This window comes from Cebus imitator, unplaced genomic scaffold, assembly GCF_001604975.1.
Source record: "Cebus imitator isolate Cc_AM_T3 unplaced genomic scaffold, Cebus_imitator-1.0 Scaffold242, whole genome shotgun sequence".
Taxonomy (NCBI): Eukaryota; Metazoa; Chordata; class Mammalia; order Primates; family Cebidae; genus Cebus; species Cebus imitator.
The window spans coordinates 1424033-1442941 of record NW_016107557.1 but is presented as its reverse complement, the minus strand read 5'-3'; positions in this window follow the sequence as shown (position 1 = coordinate 1442941).

Here is an 18909-nt window from a genome sequence, read left to right as displayed (position 1 = left end):
GAAAGGTACAATGAACTGTGATTTTGTAAAATGTCACATTAAAGAATCATTATTTTATAACTTTAGTGGCTTTAATAAAAGCTGCTAAACAATCAACTCAAGATGGATCAAGGATTTAAATCTAAGACCTGAAACTATAAAAATTCTGGAGGATAAGATCAGAAAAACCCTTCTATACATTGGCTTAGGCAAAGGTTTCATGACCAAGAACCCAAAAGCAAATGCAATAAAAACAAAAATAGATAGCTGGGACTTAATTAAACTAAACAGCTTCTGCACAGCAAAAGGAACAGTCAGCAGAGTAAACAGACAACACACAGAGTGGGAGAAAATCTTCACAATCTATACATCTGACAAAGGACTAATATCTAGAATCTACAATGAACTCAAACAAATTAGCAAGAAAAAAATGAACAATTCCATAAAAAAGTGGGCTAAGGACATGAATAGACAATTCTCAAAAGAAGACATAGAAATGGCCAACAAACATATGATAAAATGCTCAACATCACTAATTATCAGGAAAATGTAAATCAAAATCACAATGCAATACCACAATGTGATAACACAATCCTACAAGAGTGGCCATAATAAAAAAATAATAGATGTTGGCTTGGATGTGGTGAACAGGGAACGCTTGTACACTGCTGGTGGGAATATAAACTAGTACAGTCATTACGGAAAACAGTGTGGAGATTCCTCAAAGAACTAAAAGTAGAGGTACCATTTGATCCAGCAATCCCACTACTGAGTATCTACCCAGAGGAAAAGAAGTCATTATATGAAAAAGATACTTGCACACGCATGTTTATAGCAGCACAATTTGCAATTGCAAAATTGTGGAACCAACCCAAATTTCATCAATCAATGAGTGGATAAAGAAACTGTGGTATCTTTCCCAGCACTTTGGGAGGCCAAGGCAGGCAGATCACGAGGTCAAGAGATCAAGACCATCCTGACCAACATGGTGAAACCCCATCTCTACTAAAAAATACACACTTGTAGTCACAGCTACTTGGGAGGCTAAGGCAGAAGAATCACTTGAACCGGGAGGCAGAGGTTGCAGTGAGTCGAGATTGTGCCACTGCACTCTAGCCTGGTGTCACAGCAAGACTCTGTCTCATGAAGCAAAACAAAACAAAACAAAACTGTGGTATATATATACAACGGAATACTACTCAGCCATAAAAAGGAATGAATTAATGGCATTTGCAGCAACCTGGATGAGACTGGAGACTATTATTCTAAGTGAAGTAACTCAGGGATGGAAAACCAAACATCATATGTTCTCACTCATAAGTAGGAGCTAAGCTATGAAGATGCAAAGGCATGAGAATGACACAGTGGAATTTGGGGGCTCAGGGAGAAAGGGTGGAAGGGGGATGAGGGATAAAATACTGCAAACTCGATGCAGTGTATACTGCTCGGGTGATAGGTGTACCAAAATCTCACAAATCACCACTAAAAAACTTACTCATGTAACCAAACACCACCTGTTTCCCAATAATCTATGAAAATAAAAATTAAAAAAAAAATAATAAAAAATAAAAGCTGCTGAAACCACTCAGCCTCCTTCACAGTAAAAAGCTGCTGCGTGTTGAAGCTAGAGAGGATGTGGAGAAATAGGAACACTTTTATACTGTTGATGGGAGTATAAACTAGTTCAACTATTGTGGAAGACAGTGTGGTGATTCCTCAAGGACCTAGAAATAGAAATTCCATTTGACCCAGCAATCCCATTACTGGGTGTATATCCAAAGGATTATAAATCACTGTATTATAAAGAAACACACACATGTATGTTCATTGAGGCACTGTTTACAATAGCAAAGACTTGGAACCAACCCAAATGCCCATCAATGACAGACTGGACAAGGAAAATGTGGCACATATACATCATGGAATACTCTGCAGCTATAAAAAAACGATGAGTTCATGTCCTTTGTAGGGACATGGATGAATCTAGCATCATTCTCAGCAAACTGACGCAAGAACAGAAAATCAAACACCACATGTTCTCACTCATAGGCGGGTGTTGAACAATGAGAACACATGGACACAGGGAGGGGAGCATCACACACTGGGGTCTCTTGAGGGGGAATACGGGAGGGACAGTGGTGGGTAGGGAGGTTGGGGAGGGATAACATGGGGAGAAATGTCAGATATAGGTGACGGAGGGATGAAGGCAGCATACCACATTGCCATGTATGTACCTATGCAACAATCCTGCATGTTCTGCACATGTACCCCAAAACCTAAAGTGCAATTTTATTTACATATATATATATATGTAAACATGCTGTGTTTTTCATGCCCATTTGTGAACTTTGTGCAAACTAAATGTTAACAAGAACCTTAAAGAAAGGTTTCACCTCCAAACCACAAACAGTGCTCTGAAAGTGCAAAAACAGCAAAAAGTCAAACACAAACAAGCCTAAGGCTTTGTGTCACCGGAAGAAACCACAGGTCATAGAAAAACACCTTTTCCCTTTCACACTCCCGTTATCATACTCAAGGGCTTGCATGACAGTGAAGGCGTCTGGGCTTAATACAGTCACCATGCAGTGTCAGGCGTCTGCCTGTAGCATGAGGAGGACGCTGAACAGGGATGGAGTGTGCCGCACATCACTATGAGTGTTCTCATGCTGACTTTCCTCTCCGCATCAGCACCAGAACATCCTCCTGTTGGCTTCAGTGGTCTCTGTGTTGTCAAGGAAAATGGCCCAGAGCAACTGTCTACTCACCAGCTTTGCCTGCGTCACACTTATAAGGCTCTTGATGCATAACAGGTTTATTAGTTTCCAAGCAGGTAGTTTTGATTAGTAAAGGAGGAAAACACTCCATTTATATGATCAAGCAGCCCCTCTTAATCTTTTAGGTACTTCAACAGCAAAATAGGTAGGCATTTACCAAAAAGCTTTCATAGGCACACTGAAGTTTACATTTTAGCTGCTCAAGAAAAAGAAATGAACCATGGGACATTTCTATAAACAACAGGCCAGGCATGGTGGCTCATGCTTGTAATCTCAGCAGTTTGGGAGACTGAGGCAGGTAGATTGTCTGAGGTCAGGAGTTCTAGACCAGCCTGGCTAACATGGAAACTCCTCAGTCTCTACTAAAAACACAAAAAATAAACTGGGCGTGGTGGTGCACGCCTGTAATCTCAGCTACTCTGGAGGCTGAGGCATAAGAATCACTTGAACTTTGGAGGTGGAAGTTGCAGTGAGCTGAGATCTTACCATTGCACTCCAACCTGGGTGACAATGTGCAACTCCATCTCAAAAATAAATAAATACATAAATATTTTGTCTTTTTTTTTTTTTTTTTTTTTTGAGACGGAGTTTCACTCATGTTACCCAGGCTGGAGTGCAATGTCGCGATCTCAGCTCACCGCAACCGCCGCCTCTTGGGTTCAGGCAATTCTCCTGCCTCAGCCTCCTGAGTAGCTGGGATTACAGGCACGCACCACCACGCCCAGCTAATTTTTTGTATTTTTAGTAGAGACGGGGTTTCACCATGTTGACCAGGATGGTCTCGATCTCTTGACCTCGTGATCCACCCGCCTCGGCCTCCCAAAGTGCTGGGATTACAGGCTTGAGCCACCGCGCCTGGCCATAAATATTTTGTCTTAATGACTTATTTGCAGAAGTCAATGTATCATTCAAGGCAATAACGTTTAGCATTATAGAGTTCAAGATCATATGCAAAGGCCTGTACTCAAATTCCCCTCAAGAGAAACACAATATGCCAGTGAGCTCAGTGAAGAATTCATGGAAAAAATACATCTCTAGAAAATGCATTTTAAAAAAATTGTATTCAGTAGATTGCACTGTTTATAATAGCAACAAATTGGATGCCAACCAGTAGGAGACTGGTTAAAATATTGGCACGTATTAAATGCTCACTAAATGCTTATTGAATGAATACATGAATGCTAACAGTTTCCATTGCTTCCAACACTCCGTTCCTTCCCTCCTATTCTCTAGGCTCCTGTTGATTCTGTGAGCCCGAACAGCTCTCCAATAAATCTTGTCTGTGTTTATGATTGCAACCCAAAGAGGCTGATGGACATATAATATTAATGTGGTAAAAAAACTCACTTTATACCAATTCCATTCTACAGCAAACAATATTATATTTCAGTTCCAGTATAATCATAAAGGTATAGCTTTTGAATTGGTTTGGTTGTTTGCTGATATACTGAATCAATTTTCAATTGGTTTGAAAATAAAGAGATCTCATCACTTGTCATGTGCATCAGAATGGAGCACTGGTAATTAGGACTTCTTGGAGATCATAGGTTCCTATGGGCAGAGATATCCCAGATAGTCACAACGTGAAAAAAAGCACAGCAGTGATAATTAGGAAGACACACAAGTTGGTGGTGGTAGGTATATTATATTGATTTAGTCGCAAGTAGAATCAGCCAAGTATCAGCCAATGAAGAAGGATACTGAAAAAATACAGGGTTGAGGAAAGCAGGAGGCGCTCTTTACTGGAGAACTTAGTGCAAAATAGGTAGCAGGGAAACCCAAGATTATCCTATTCAAAATATGGGAACTGAAGGAAAGAACTAGTAGGAGAAAGCAGTTCTATGCTGTAACTTTATACTCCGCAAGTACTGCCATCCAAATTACCTGTATTTGGGGCTAGGTGCTGTGACTCACACCTGTAATCTCAGCGCTTTAGGAAGCTGAAGCAGGAGGATATTTGAAGCCAGGAGTTCAAAACCAGCTTGGATAACAAAGTAAGGGCCTGTCTGTACAAAATAAAAAGTTAGCTGGGGCCAGGTACAGTGACTCACGCCTGTAACCCCAGCACTTTGGGGGGCCGAGGCAGGTGGATTACTTGAGGTCAGGAGTTTGAGACCAGCCTGGCCAACATGGTAAAACCCTGTCTCTACTAAAAATACAAAAATCAGCCAGGCATGGTGGTGGGCACCTGTAGTCCCAGAAACTCCGGAGGCTGAGACAGGAGAATTACTTGAAGCTTGAACCAGGGAGGCAGAGGCTGCAATGAGCTGATATTGTGCCACTGCACTCCAGCCTTGGCAAAAGAGCGAGAATCCATCTCCAAAAGAGAAAAAGTTAGCCAGACATGGGGGTGTGCACCTGTAGGCCTAGCTACTCGGCAGGTTGAGGCAGGAGGATGGCTTGAGCCCAGGAGCTGAAGCCTGCAGTGAGCTGTGATCACACTACTGCACTCCAGCCTGGGCAACAGAGTGAAACTCTGTCTCAAAAATAAATAAATAAATAATCTGTATTTAATCTTCAAAGTAACCTCATGAGGAAGGTATTATTATCCCCAATTTGAAAGTGGGAGAACCAGACGTTAAAAGTATGTATTTGTCTCAGCATGGGAGGCTCAGAGAGCAGAGTCTGAAGCAAAGGCTAATGTGCTCTATGTTATCAAGGAGAACAAGCCCAGGGAGCAGGAGTAACAACCTAGGGAAACAAGGGAAGGAAGAGGAGTCCACTGGAAAGTATGGTTTTGGGGCCAGCCATCCTGCATCCTACTGGACAGAGCTCACCCCAGAGGGAGTTCACACCCCACATGCATGGCCTGTGCATGCATAGGCAATAAGAGGGCTATGACTGTGCACACCTGGCATCACTGTCTACTGAGAACTCTGAGCAGAGTGCACTACAAGGCAGGGTGGTGTGAGGTTGCACCTGTGTGAGGTCAGCTGGAGCCCTGAAGAGCTGATCATTGCAAAGTGGTACTCAGGAGCTGCTAGACACCATGCCGTTCAGCAGGGTTTGGGGTTTGCTCCGAGTCTTCTGCTGCATCTGGATAAGGGAAGAAGGGAGAAAGGTAAAGGAGGTGGTGCTTAAGTTAAATTCCAGTCTGTAGACAGTCCGAGAGTTATGCAGTTTAGGAGAATCCCAGGAATATTCTTAGTATGACGTAGGACTTTCCACAGTCTTATAGTTTGTGTTCCACAGGTAGACACTATATAAACTGTTCACATACACGAGCACAATTTAAAACTTTAGGATAAAAGAATATATGAGTTGATTTTCATTCATTTGTGATTTGAACAAATATATTTGCATTTGCCAAAATGTATTAGTCCCCTATTCTACTGTCACAAAACCATGATCTGGGTACAATGAGGCATGAGAAACCTTGGCAGCAATTGCTTTCATGCTGTCCAGAGACAGAAACATTGTTTCTAGGTGGGAGCTCCTGATTCCAAACCTCTCACCTGTAAGTGACCTTGAGTGGATATATACATGGAAAACACCCTTAATTTAATGTGAAAAATGGAATAGTATAAGGATGGATGAATCACAAATATATACATACACACACACACACACACACACACACACACACACACACACAGATGTGATCCTCTTGCCTCAGCCCCCCAAGTAGCTGGGATTACAGGCGCCTGCCTAAAAATGTAGGCCGGCCTAAAAATATAGACTAAGGTTTGTTTTTTAATTTAATTTCATTAGTGCTACAGGCTACTCCATGAATATTGAGTTATTATTAGCAAGCTCTGTAAGTTGACTGGAAAACATCTATTATAAGGCAGGGCAGCCACTAACGGGCAGAAACAGAAGCCATGCAGAAGAATCCATTACATCGTCCTTGAGTGTCACTAGAGAAAAATGACTGTATGGTAATTCATTGTGAAGGCCTGGACTCTACAAGGATTTTATAAATACCAATGTCAGCATATCTATTCATTACATAGAGTGGCTAATATGTATTTTTCATACCACTTTCTAAGAATTAAAATGTATTCATACAGAAAAAATATCTGTCATTTATTTTTGTTGGATTCTAATTTATAATCATGAAAATCAATAACGTAATTTGAATTTACTTGCTCTTCTTACCATCATCTAAATCATTATTAAAGGAAGCCAAGTGACATGCTTCTCTTCATCTCTAAGTGGAAATGCACATTCAATTTATTTTAAAACATTTTGCAAAGCAACATCACTTTCGGAAAACACTTAATAATTGCCTGGCAAATTATTCTCTATGGCCTAGTGCTATTCTTGTTGTATTCAAGAGCTTGATGTAGGAAAACCTCAGGGGCTGAATAAGGAGCATTCTCCTGTTCTAAAGATGAGCCAAAGGGAAAGAAGCCCAGACTCCATAATCTTTCTCCCAAAACTTTGATGTTAAATTAGCTAAGTTTAGCTGACCTGACACTTCTTGTGCTAATGGCTTGGTGTGTTCCCATCTCTCTTTTGTACTTAGGAGCTGAAGGTGCCCTTTTCCATGCAGCATAGACACAGTCACGGAGGCACATGGGAGATAGGGCACCCAGCTGCAGGAGGGTCCAAGGACTCAGTGCTGCCTGCAAAGCCTGTGCTCAGCATGGCTTTTCCTAGTTCAACACAGGGACTGCTTGCCCTTCTTCTGTGTCCCCAGACCTAGAGAAGATATTCAAAATATGCAAGGGCCAGACAGTGAGGGCACTAATGAGTCAGAATAGATGCCCACCAGTAAGCTGAACTGGGACTTCCCAGCTAATGGTCAGCCCTGTTCAGGCCCCTTAACCCCTAATCTGTCTCCTCAGCTCTCCATCCACCCTGGCCCCTTGAGGGTGTTTCTAGACACCAAAGAGTAGCCAAATGTGTCAGGAGACATGGCCTAGGGCAAGACGTGTGGGAGCAGCATTCTGCTCTGGACAAATGACAGGGGAGGATGAGTCTAGTCTCAAGGAGGACAGTAGGAAAGAGAGAGAAGTGCCAAAAAAAGTAGAATAAAAAAAGAGACAGGTCGGGCTTGATGCCTCACAGTCATAATTCCAGCACTTTTAGAGGCCGAGAGGGGCAGAGGTCAGGAGTTCAAGACCAGCCTGACCAACATGGGGAAACTCTGTCTCTACTAAAAATACAAAATTAGCCAGGTGTGGTGGTGCACACGCAGCTACTTGTGAGGCTAAGGTGGGAGAATTACTTGAACCTGGGAGGCGGAGACTCCAGTGAACCAAGATCATACCATTGTACTCCAGCCTGGGCGACAGAGGGAGACTCTGTCTTAAAAAAGAGAAAGAAAGAAAAAGGAGATAGATAGAGAGACATACACTCCACTGGTGGGATACACATGGGTGGGCCAGACCCATCTGCTCTGGTTCCCACCCAACAGCTTGGAGTGGTCTGACTCATCTGATAGGCAATGGGCTGTCAGAAGGGTCTGCTGTTTTACATGTCTGCTCCTGGGGCATGGTCCTCAGAACAGGCAGGAGTGCTAAACAGTGAGTAAAGCCCCTTAGAGTGCCGAAGGGTATGTTGGTGTGCCTGACAATATCCACTTCTGGCAGGGAGACTGGTAGTTGCATGTGCCTGGGAGGATTTGGGGAACCCAGAAACCTGCGTGTCCAGCTGCGAAATGCCACACTTCTTCCTCCTCTGTGTAGCCTTCTCGGGGTAGACATGTTTCTGTGTCTGCTGCCTTTAGAGAAACTTTATGCCATTTCACTGCTTGTGTTTTGTGAATTGCTTTCTATTGTGCACATAAACATTTGCAGATAGATTCCAGAACAAGAGCAGTAATTGACAGTCCACAAAAGCATTCGGCTCCCAGGTTATAAGCTGCATTTTCTATATTATATAATATTTGACTTGGTTCCAACACTTGCCTACCATGTGACCCTAGGCAAGTGTTGGAGCCAAGTCAAAGTCAGGCTATTTGATTCCCAACCCTGCATACTGGACCCCAATTTTGTCCCTCCAGGAAAAGAAGGGAATAAGCACTAGGCCAAAGGCCTCAACCTTGGTTACATGCTGGAGTCACTGTAGAGCTTTGAAGACTACTAACGTCACATAGACTGGGAAAAAATATTCACAGCTCATTTATCTTACAAATGTCTTATAAATGGAATATATAAAGAATCCCCCCCCCCAAAAAAAGAATTCCCACAAATGAACTATTGAAAGAGAAACAACACAGCGTTTACAAATGGGCAAAAGACTTGAATACGTTTCATAAAAGCCAATATAAGAATAGCCAATAAGCAAATAGAGAGGTGTTCAACATCATTTGCAATCAAGACTGAAAACAAAATGACAATGAGATGTCCTTTCACACCCACTAGGAGGGCTAACATCAAAAAGATGATCACACCAATGTCGGCAAAGACGTAGGGTGACTGAAGCTATCACCCGTGGCTGTGGGGAGTGAAAAATAGGACAGCCACATTGAAGAACTAGAGCAAATCTGTATAACAATATTGGTCTTCAACGTAGAAATTCCCTCCTATGCACTTAATGGGGAGAGAAATGAATAGGTTCCCAAAAGAGGCTTCTCCAAGAATGCTCATATAAGATTATTCTAGTTATTCACCGTGACTAAAAAAATCCTTCCACCGCGGTGAAATACAACCAGCATTTTTCATGCCTACTGGTTCCGCCCGTGGTCAGGAACTGAGAAAGGGCACAGCCGGGCAGCTCTTGTCTGCCCCACGATTGCCAGTGTTGGGCATGGATTGTCCCCAGTGGCTCTCCCACTCACATGCTAGCCTTGGGGCTGGGTGGCTGAAGACTGGGCCCAGCCAGGACTTCCATTTGGGGTATCTGCAGTGGCCTCCCAGCATGGCGGGCTCAAGGCCCTAAAGCCAGTGTTCCCAGAGAACTCCCCACTCTGGGAAGCTGCCTGGCTTTTTCTTTGCATGGCCTTTTATATCACAGTCTCCAAAGTATTACAGGGTCTGTAGTGTCTACTCAGGCTGCCATAATAAAATACCACAGATAGGTGGCTTAAACAATAAATATTTGTTTTTTCATCACAGTTTTGGAGGCTGGAAGTCCAAGATCAAGGTGCCAGCAGGGTCAGGTCCTAGCTTGTGAATAGCCACTTTCTTGCTGTGTGCTCACAGGTCCTACCCTCTGCACCTGTGCAGGGAGGGATGGAGAGTGAGCTCTCGTGTCTCCTTCTCTTCTTTCGAGTACATGTCAGGCCTATTGAATTAGGGCCCCACTCTTATGACCTCATTTAATTGTAATTGCCTCCCTAAGAGTCCTGCCTCCAAATACAGCCACACTAGGGATTAGGACTTCAACATGGAAATTTTGAGGTACACAATTCATCTGTAACGATATCATTTCCAGTAGTCTCTACTGGTTGAAGCAATTGTAAACCTGCCTGGCTCCAGTGGGAGGGGCTATAGAAACTATTTCTGATGAGACTGTCAAAGATTGTGGCCCTGCTTCAAAACCTCAGCCTCATTCATAATGGCCCAAAACTGTAAACAATTCAAAAATTCATCACCATCAAAATGGATAAATACATCATGATATATTCATATAACCAAATGCTACTCAGCAATAAAAAGGAACATACAACCACATGGGTAAATCTCAAAAACATTGTTTTGAGCAAAAGAAGCCAGACCCACCAAAGAAACAAGCCATGTGATTTCATTTATATGAAATCAAAGAAGAGATAAAACTCATCTATGGTGATGAAAGTCTGAAAGTGGTTGCCTCTTGGGGTTGGAGTTCATTGCAAGGGGCGTCATAGGCATAACTTTCTGTCGTGATGGGGATGCTCTGTATCTCATTGGGGATGGTGGTTACAGGAGTGTCTAAAACTGTCAAGTGTCTTTGAAGTAAACATCTAATATACATACATTTCAGTGTCATGTGGATTATTTCTCTATTTACAAAAGTAATAATGATGACGATGCTGGGTCCTACTCCCAGAGATTCTCATTTAGTTAATCTGGGGAAGATCCTGGGCAAGAGGACCTTCAAAAGTTTTCCACAAGATTCCAAGAGAAAGTAAAGCTGAAGACCACCGTGCCAGGCCAGCACAGTTCTCAGGGAGAGGGGGGACTGACAGAGCATCCTTCGTGAGAATCCAGTGCTTGCTGTGTAACAGATGGCCACACACTTCACTTAAAACAACTCAAATTTGTTCTTACAGTTCTAGAGATCAGAAGTTCAACAAAATTAGTCTTAAAGAGGCCCCTGGAGAATATCCATTCTGCTTTAGTCTGTTTGGGCTAGTATAACAAAATACCACAAGTTGGTTGGCTTCTAAACAACAGAAATGTATTTCTCACAGTGTGGAGGCTGGGAAGTCCAAGATTAAGATGGATTTGGTGTCTGGAGAGGGTTTATCTTCTCACTGGAAGGGGTGAGCTAGCTCTCTTGGTGGGTCTCTTTTACAAGAGTTCCAGTTTCAATCATGAGGCTCCACCCTCATGACCTAATCACCTCCCTAAAACCCCACCTCCCAATATCATTACCTTGGGATTATAATGAAACACATGAATCTGGGGAGACACGAACATTCAGACCATAGCACCTGCCCTGCCCCTTTCAGCTTTCCGGGCTGTCCATTTGCTCTGGAAAGAGCTACTCTTTCTATCTTCCAGGCAGCTGTTGTAAGCAGTGTAAGCAAACTGCCCTTTACTTTGGAGAAAGCACTATTGTTTGTCTTCCAAGGCTGTTCATTTCACCAACATTCTTGAAAAGGTGACTGGGAAAAAAGAGAAGCCAGTGCCTCACTGCAAGACATGGCCGCATCACTGTAATCACATCACCTCCTCTGACTCTGTCTCTCCTGCATGCCCCTTACAAGGACTGTTCCATTATACTGGGCCCACCCAAATAAGCTAGGACCGTCTCCCCATCTCAAAGTTCTTAACTTCCTCACATCTACAGAGGTCCTTTACCATGTAAAGTAACCTATTCACAGGTTCTGGGGATTGGGACATGGATATACTTTGGGGGCCATTATTCAGCCACCAGACTGTGCTGTTCAAAATGAACTTTGCACCAGGCACAGTGGCTCATGCCTGTAATCCTAGCACTTTAGGAGGTTGAGGCAGGCAGATTGCCTGAGCTTAGGAGTTCGAGACTAGCCTGGGCAACATGGTGAAACCCAGTCACCATTAAAATACAAAAAAAATTAGCTGGGCATGGTGGCCTGCGCCTGTAGTCCCAGCTACTCAGGAGGCTGAGGCAGGAGAATTGCTTGAACTTGGGATGCAGAGGTTGTAGTGAGCTGAGATCACACCACTGCACTCCAGCCCAGGAGACAGAGTGAGACTGTCTCAAAAAAAAGAACTTTGTTGAGATGTCAAAGTGAGGACTAAATCTTCACCTAGAAAATTGGAACTCAAAGGGCTTAGAAAGTTTCCAGAGCCATCTCAAATTATTCCTTAAAAGTGACCTACAAAAAAATTTCCATTATCTCCCTAGACTATAGCATTACACATCAGCTGTTCCAAATAAATGGACCCTGGGGTAGTGGTCGCATTAACTGAAAACTCAATTTTCTTTCTCAAGTCCCAGGACAACAAGCCCCATTACAACATGAGAACTTGGGAACAGTGACTGCCCTCTGTGACAAGGGGAAGCGGAGGTGCAAACGTTACAATAGCAGTGGGAAGTACTGGTGGCAGCATGCATTCCTAAGACTAAAATGTATACCAGTTGACTCTTGCAATGTACATTGGTAGAAGTGATCGTGAAGCATTCTCTCTCTCCAAACATTTTTAAGCACTTACTGTGTGCCGGGCAAAGAACACTTGGGAAGACCCTGTGTTTTCTTCCCCACTCTCTCATTCTTCCAGTGTCTTCCAGAGGCAATTCCTGCAGTTCTTGCAGTGGTTGCCAGTTTCCTTGCTTATGGACTTCCAATTGCTGTCCTCTACTTACAGGATGAGTCCATGGCCTCCAGTATGGCACCTGGGGTCCTGTCTTATTTATGCAGTGTTCTCCCCCAGGACCCACAAAATGAATCTCACACCCTGGCAAAGTCTATGTAAATAGGGACACCTAGCCGTTTTTTATTGTGTTGCTTAAATACTAAATTCTTTTTTTTTTTTTTTTTTGGGACGGAGTTTCACTCTTGTTACCCAGGCTGGAGTGCAATGGCGTGATCTTGGCTCACCGCAACCTCCGCCTCCTTGGTTCAGGCAATTCTCCTGCCTCAGCCTCCTGAGTAGCTGGGATTACAGGCATGCGCCACCATGCCCAGCTAATTTTTTGTATTTTTAGTAGAGACAGGGTTTCACCGTGCTGACCAGGATGGTCTCGATCTCTTGACCTCGTGATCCACCCGCCTCGGCCTCCCAAAGTGCTGGGATTACAGGCTTGAGCCACTGCGCCCGGCCACTAAATTCTTGACATAAGGCAGCATAGTTTCCTTCCTGCAGGTTACGGTGGAGGATGCTGAAGCTGCTGGACCCCAAGGTTGCTGTCGTTGCCAACACAATGCACAATGGCCTGAGAACTTCTCTGGCTCAAGTCTGCTTCCTGATACCCAGCCACATCTGACTCTACCTGGCTACACGGACCTCTTCTTGCCCAAACTCCAGAGACTGATCTTACTTACCCATCACCTAGGAATGGTTTGATCCCAGCCACCTGACAAACTTCTGGAGAGTCAAATGTGTCACACTAGGAGAAGGTTGGATCCCTGAAACCCATCCATGGAGGCCGGAATAGTCCCAGGATCTCAGCTAAGAAACTACTGGACTAGGCCATCTCTGAGTCCTTTCCGCCAATAAAAGTCGGTTACTCTGTAATTTTACTCCAATTGTGTCCTTTTAATACATAATACAAATTATAGTGGGAAGGAAAAATCCCAGGGAAGTTAGTAAGGAAGACTGCTCTTCCCTTATTCCCAGTCACTGCAGGTGTCCCAGGCCTGCAACATACACTCTTCTTGCCAAGGCAACCCAAAATGCTCTCTGACCCCTTCACAAGAAGAGATTGAGCCCTTCATCCCTGCCCCATCTGTTGCTGCTCGTACCCTAAGAGAGAGGCTAGAATAGCAAGGGTGTCCCTCAGTACCAGGACTGTTGACCTAAAGTAGAAAGGTAGCTCTCCTGGGCTCCTGCCACCTGGCTTTGCCCTTCTCAGCACTGCTACTGGCCCTGAAAGAGCCTTTTCTCGCCTTCGGCTTTCTGGGCAGAAAGGAAAATGTGCACTCGGGGCTTCTCTTAGTTTCAGATAGGCTCTCCCCTCCAGAGCACAGGAGTGAAGAGCAAAAGATGTCTGTGTGACATTTTCTCTAGTGCTTGCTATGGGGAGACAAGAAGAACACCACTACCCAAAAGTTTCGAAGGGGGATGCCATTCAAGGCCATGGGCCCCAGGCAGCCCATTACTGTGCAGACTGCAGGCTCCTGGCACAGAGGACTGACGTAAATTCTCAGAAAGACTAGAGGTGTATTTGGCAGCCCCTTCTCCATTCTAGCAGCACATTTTCCCCCCACTACACCTCCCAGAGGAAGAGGACCCTCCTCATCCTCTATACTCCTGTTGCCAGACAAATCTCCCTGAGTGTTTCACAGGTTTGTATATCTTGCAATGAGACACTGGCTTCCCTTTGTTCCGGGTTACCTTTCCAAGAATGTTAGTAGAATGAACAGCCTTGGAAGACAAATAACAGTGTGTGTCTCCAAAGCAACAAGCAGTTTGCTTACACTGCTTACAACAAAGGGCAGTTGCTTGGAAGATAGAGTAGCTCTTTCCAGAGCAAATGGGAAGGCAGGCTTACTGCCCACTGTCAAATATTCAGGGTCCCCAAGCTCAGAGATGGTCCTGAATTGCAAGCCACTGCCTGTGCATGTATCATCTGCTGGCCACACATGCTAGAGCTCAGATAGGACAAGGAAATATGGGTACTATGGCTATAGTGATTGTTGTAAATAATAACATGGCTTCTAGCCGGACACTGTGGTTCATGCCTGTAGTTCCAGAACTTTGGGGGGCTGAGGCAGGAGGATCACTTGAGTCCAGGAATTTGAGGCGGCAGTGAGCGATGATTGCATCACTGTACTCCAGCCTAGGTGACAGAGTGAGACCCTGTCTATAAAAATAAATAAATAAAAATAAAAAATAACACAGCTCTTGCCGGTGTCCATATCCATGAGTCTGTGACAGCCCAGTGCATTGGCCAGCAAGTAAAGTCCTAGACCCTTCCAGGGCGTTGACACTCCCTAGTGCTGGGCTCAGGGCACATCAGCCCTTCTCCCGCCCCTTGCCACAGCTTGCTTCTATGAAGGCCTCCCATGTTCTGAGCACTTCAATTTTATTTTCTTTTTGAGACAGAGTCTCACTCTGTTGCCCAGGCTGGAGTGCAGCGGCATGATCCTGGTCACTGCACCCACCACCTCCTGGGCTCCAGCAATTCTCCTGCCTCAGCCTTCCAAGTAGCTGGGATTACAGGTGCACACCACCATGCCCATCTAATCTTTCGATTTTTATTATTTTTGTTTTGTTTTTGAGACAGTGTCTCGCTCCGTCACCAGACACCAGGCTGGAGTGCAGTGGTGTGACCTCGGCTCACTGCAACCTCCACCTCCCGGGTTCAAGCAATTCTCCTGCCTCAGCCTCCCCCGTAGCTGGGACTACAGGCACACGCCACCATGCCCAGCTAATTTTTTTGTATTTTTAGTAGAGACGGGGTTTCACCATGTTGGCCAGGATGGGCTTGATCTCTTGACTTCATGATCCGCCCACCTCACCCTCCCAAAGTGCTGGGATTACAGGCGTGAGCCACCACGCCCGGCTAATTTTTGGATTTTTAGTAGAGACGGGGTGTTGGGGTGCAGGGGTGGTCTCGTCATATTGGCCAGGCTAGTCTCGAACTCCTGACCTATCTGCCTGCTTCAGCCACTGTGCCTGGCCACGTTTTATTGACTCAACATCAAATTTTAAAATGTAAAGATTTTATTTCCAGTTTGACAATAAGCTGTCTGCCCTGTGACAGACCACTGAAAAATTCAGCTGTGGCTGACACCTAGGAATCCGCAGTCACAGGACCTTTCCAAGTTCCATATGAGATGTCGTAGTGCCATCTGCTGGCTCCTGTCTCACAGGAACTTTACACATGCAGACGGTTGCTCTTACCCTGCAGTGCACGCACAGTTCACAGATGGACCTGAGGAAAGGACGGATGAAGCTCACAAATGCCATGTAGAGCAAAAGGAGCTGGGTAGGAGAAGTACATGTTGTGTAATTTCATGTACAGGAAGCACAAAACAAGTGAAACTAACTGTGCCAGTCAGGGTTTCACAGAGAAACGGAACTAATAGATATATGAATATATTTTAAAGGAATTTATTTAAAGGAATTGGCTCATGTGACTGTGAGGTCTGGCCAGTCTATAATTTGTAGGGCAGGTCAGCAAATCAGAAAGTCTGGTAGGATTTCTGTGTTACAGTCTTGAGGCAGAATTCCTTCGTTTTCCCTGGGAAACCTCAGTCTTTGCTCTTAAGGCCTTCAACTGAATGGGTGAGGCCCACTCTCATTATTGAGGGTAATCTCCTTAAAGTCAATGGATTGTAGATATTAATCACACCTACAAAACACCTTCACAGCAACTTCTAGACCTAGTGTTTGAGCAAACAACTGGGCACCATAGCTTAACCATAGTGACACAAAATTAACTACTGCAGTCAACTCTTCGTCAGCTTAGCACCTATACATATCTCCTTAAACTATATTTAATCTCCAAATAATAGCAAAATCACATTTGCATCTCACCTGATTCAACTATCTCGGGTAAAACCAGAGAGACACTAACCCTTCCCCAGAGAAGGACGCAGGGTTCTTGGGTCATGTTTACTTTTCTCTTTGGTATCCTGTAACTGAAATACTAAGATATGTCTATGTTATATAAGGGAATAAGAGAGAGAAGAAGGCAAAGACATTTTCTAAACACACACACAACACATTTGTAACCAAATAAGGAAGAAATACTCATAACCATTACAGTCCCCCTTTCTGTAACTCGCCATGTGGTTGTAGCCGGTATTTATAACTGTCTTCTTCTACTACCCATTCCGGATTCCCTTTGCTCTCAGCAAGCACCTCAGCTGTTTTTGGTTCTTCACCTGGTGGAGTGACCCAAACCTTCCTTCCTGAAGAGTTTAGACCATTTAGTAGTATTGCCTGAATTAGGTTGTTATAGTTTTCCATTGACTTTAATCACAGGAGTACTAAGAGATCTCCTGTACTCCAGATGCACTCTTACTTAGCTCCGTGGAGGAGTAGCAGCCTAATTTTCCCTTGGTAGCCAGGACCAATCATCCCAGGAAACACAGCAGCTCCTTTCTTAGCCTGTTGACTCAGAGGCCTGAGGAGCCCAAAGTGGCAGGGTGGCATCTTAGAGTTCAGTGGCATCATCGTGTTTGGTTCAGTAGAATCATTATTGTGTTTCCTGATGGAAGCATGCTTCCTTTTGGAACTAAGACTTTTAGATCAGCAGTGCATTAGGTCACAGGACATGAAGAAAACATTTTGCTAGTGGGTCAGCATAGGGGCAATAGTGAGTGGTACCACTTCCATTTCTATCCTTCGATTCCTGGACCTATGTATCATGGCTATGGGAGAAGCAGCATCCTATATTGGATGCTAACTTATATTTATTTATTTTGAGACAGGGTCTTCCTTTGTCACCTAAGCTGGAGTGCAGTGGCATGATCAAGGCTCACTGTATCCTCAGCCTCCTGGGCTCAAGTGACCCTCCCATATCAGCTTCCTGAGTAGCTGGGAGTACAGGTACATGCCACCACACCCAGCTAATTTTTAACCTTTTTTTTTTGTAGAGGCAGGGCCTTGCTATGTTTCTCAGGCTTGTCTCTAACTCCTAGGCTCAAGTGATCCCCCAACCTTAGCCTCCCAAAGTGCTGGGATTACAAGCATAAGCCGTCATGCCCAGCCCATTGGGTACTAATTTAGAGTATATACAGCCTCTTGGAGAAAATTGCCCCAGGCTTGCAAGGCATTACCACCTACCTGGCACTGTATCTATGTCCTCAAAAGGCCATTCCACTGTTCTGATCAAAGCACTCACATCACAGAAAAAAAAATGCAGCAATGGGCACTGGCTCACGGAAGTCACTGGTCTTACCATGTTCCCTATCATCCTGAAGCAGCAGGCTGAATAGAATAGTGAATAGAATAGAACAGGCTAAAGAGAATAGAAGCCATGCTTTGTGGAATCTACCACAGGGGTGAATATGGCATTCTGGGAATCCACGGATAGTTCAGAGGCATTGTGTACAGGGAGAACAAATCCGTATTCAGACTAAGTGTCAACTCCAGAAAGGACAAAATATCAACCTACTATGATGGAAGGAGTCCAATGTAATCAACCCGCCACCTGTAGCTGGCTGATCAACCAGGGAATGGTGCCATATTGGAGACTCAGGGTTGGTCTCTACTGCTGACAGATTGGGCACTCAGTGGTGGGTGTAGCCAGGTTGGCCACAGCGGGTGGAAGTCCACACTGCTGAATCAGTGTGCAACCTCCATCCCTGACACCATGGCTGCTTTGTTCATGAACTCATTGAGCATGACAGAAGTAACTAGGGAAAGAGGCTGCCTGGTATCCACAGAACAGGTCAGTCTATTCTATTATTAAAATCCTCTTCTGTAAATGTCTCTGGTGGGCATTCATATGGGACACAAATATATTCACATTTTTTTATTCATTCAAAGACAGAGACATCAAATTTCTTTGTCACTAATTTTCAATGATGTTCTTTCCAAGTCCCTGATCATCTAACAAAATCTCATAAGAGAATATACAATTCTACCTCTTGTCATATCTCCTTCCAAACAAAGGGAACCACTGGGTGCATCGCCCAAAGTTGAGGATTGCCCCCACTGGGACGAATTCCTTCACCACTGTTTCTCAGGGATGTCCCTGTAAGGGACTATTATGTTGTAGTTGTCCATATAGGGGTGCCTGCATATCACGCAGAACCATCTACATGCCTGGTATATCCATGTGTTATCTTTCTCAGTAAACTGATTGTAGGAAACTCTGCATGAGGCCATAGATGGGGGCTGGAACAGATAAGATTGTGTAGTTGGACTAGGGGCCAAGGGCTCCACTCAAAACTAGCAACTTTTCAGGTCACTTGGTTGATGAGCTAGAGTGGCACACCCAAGCAAGGAATGTCTTGCCTCCA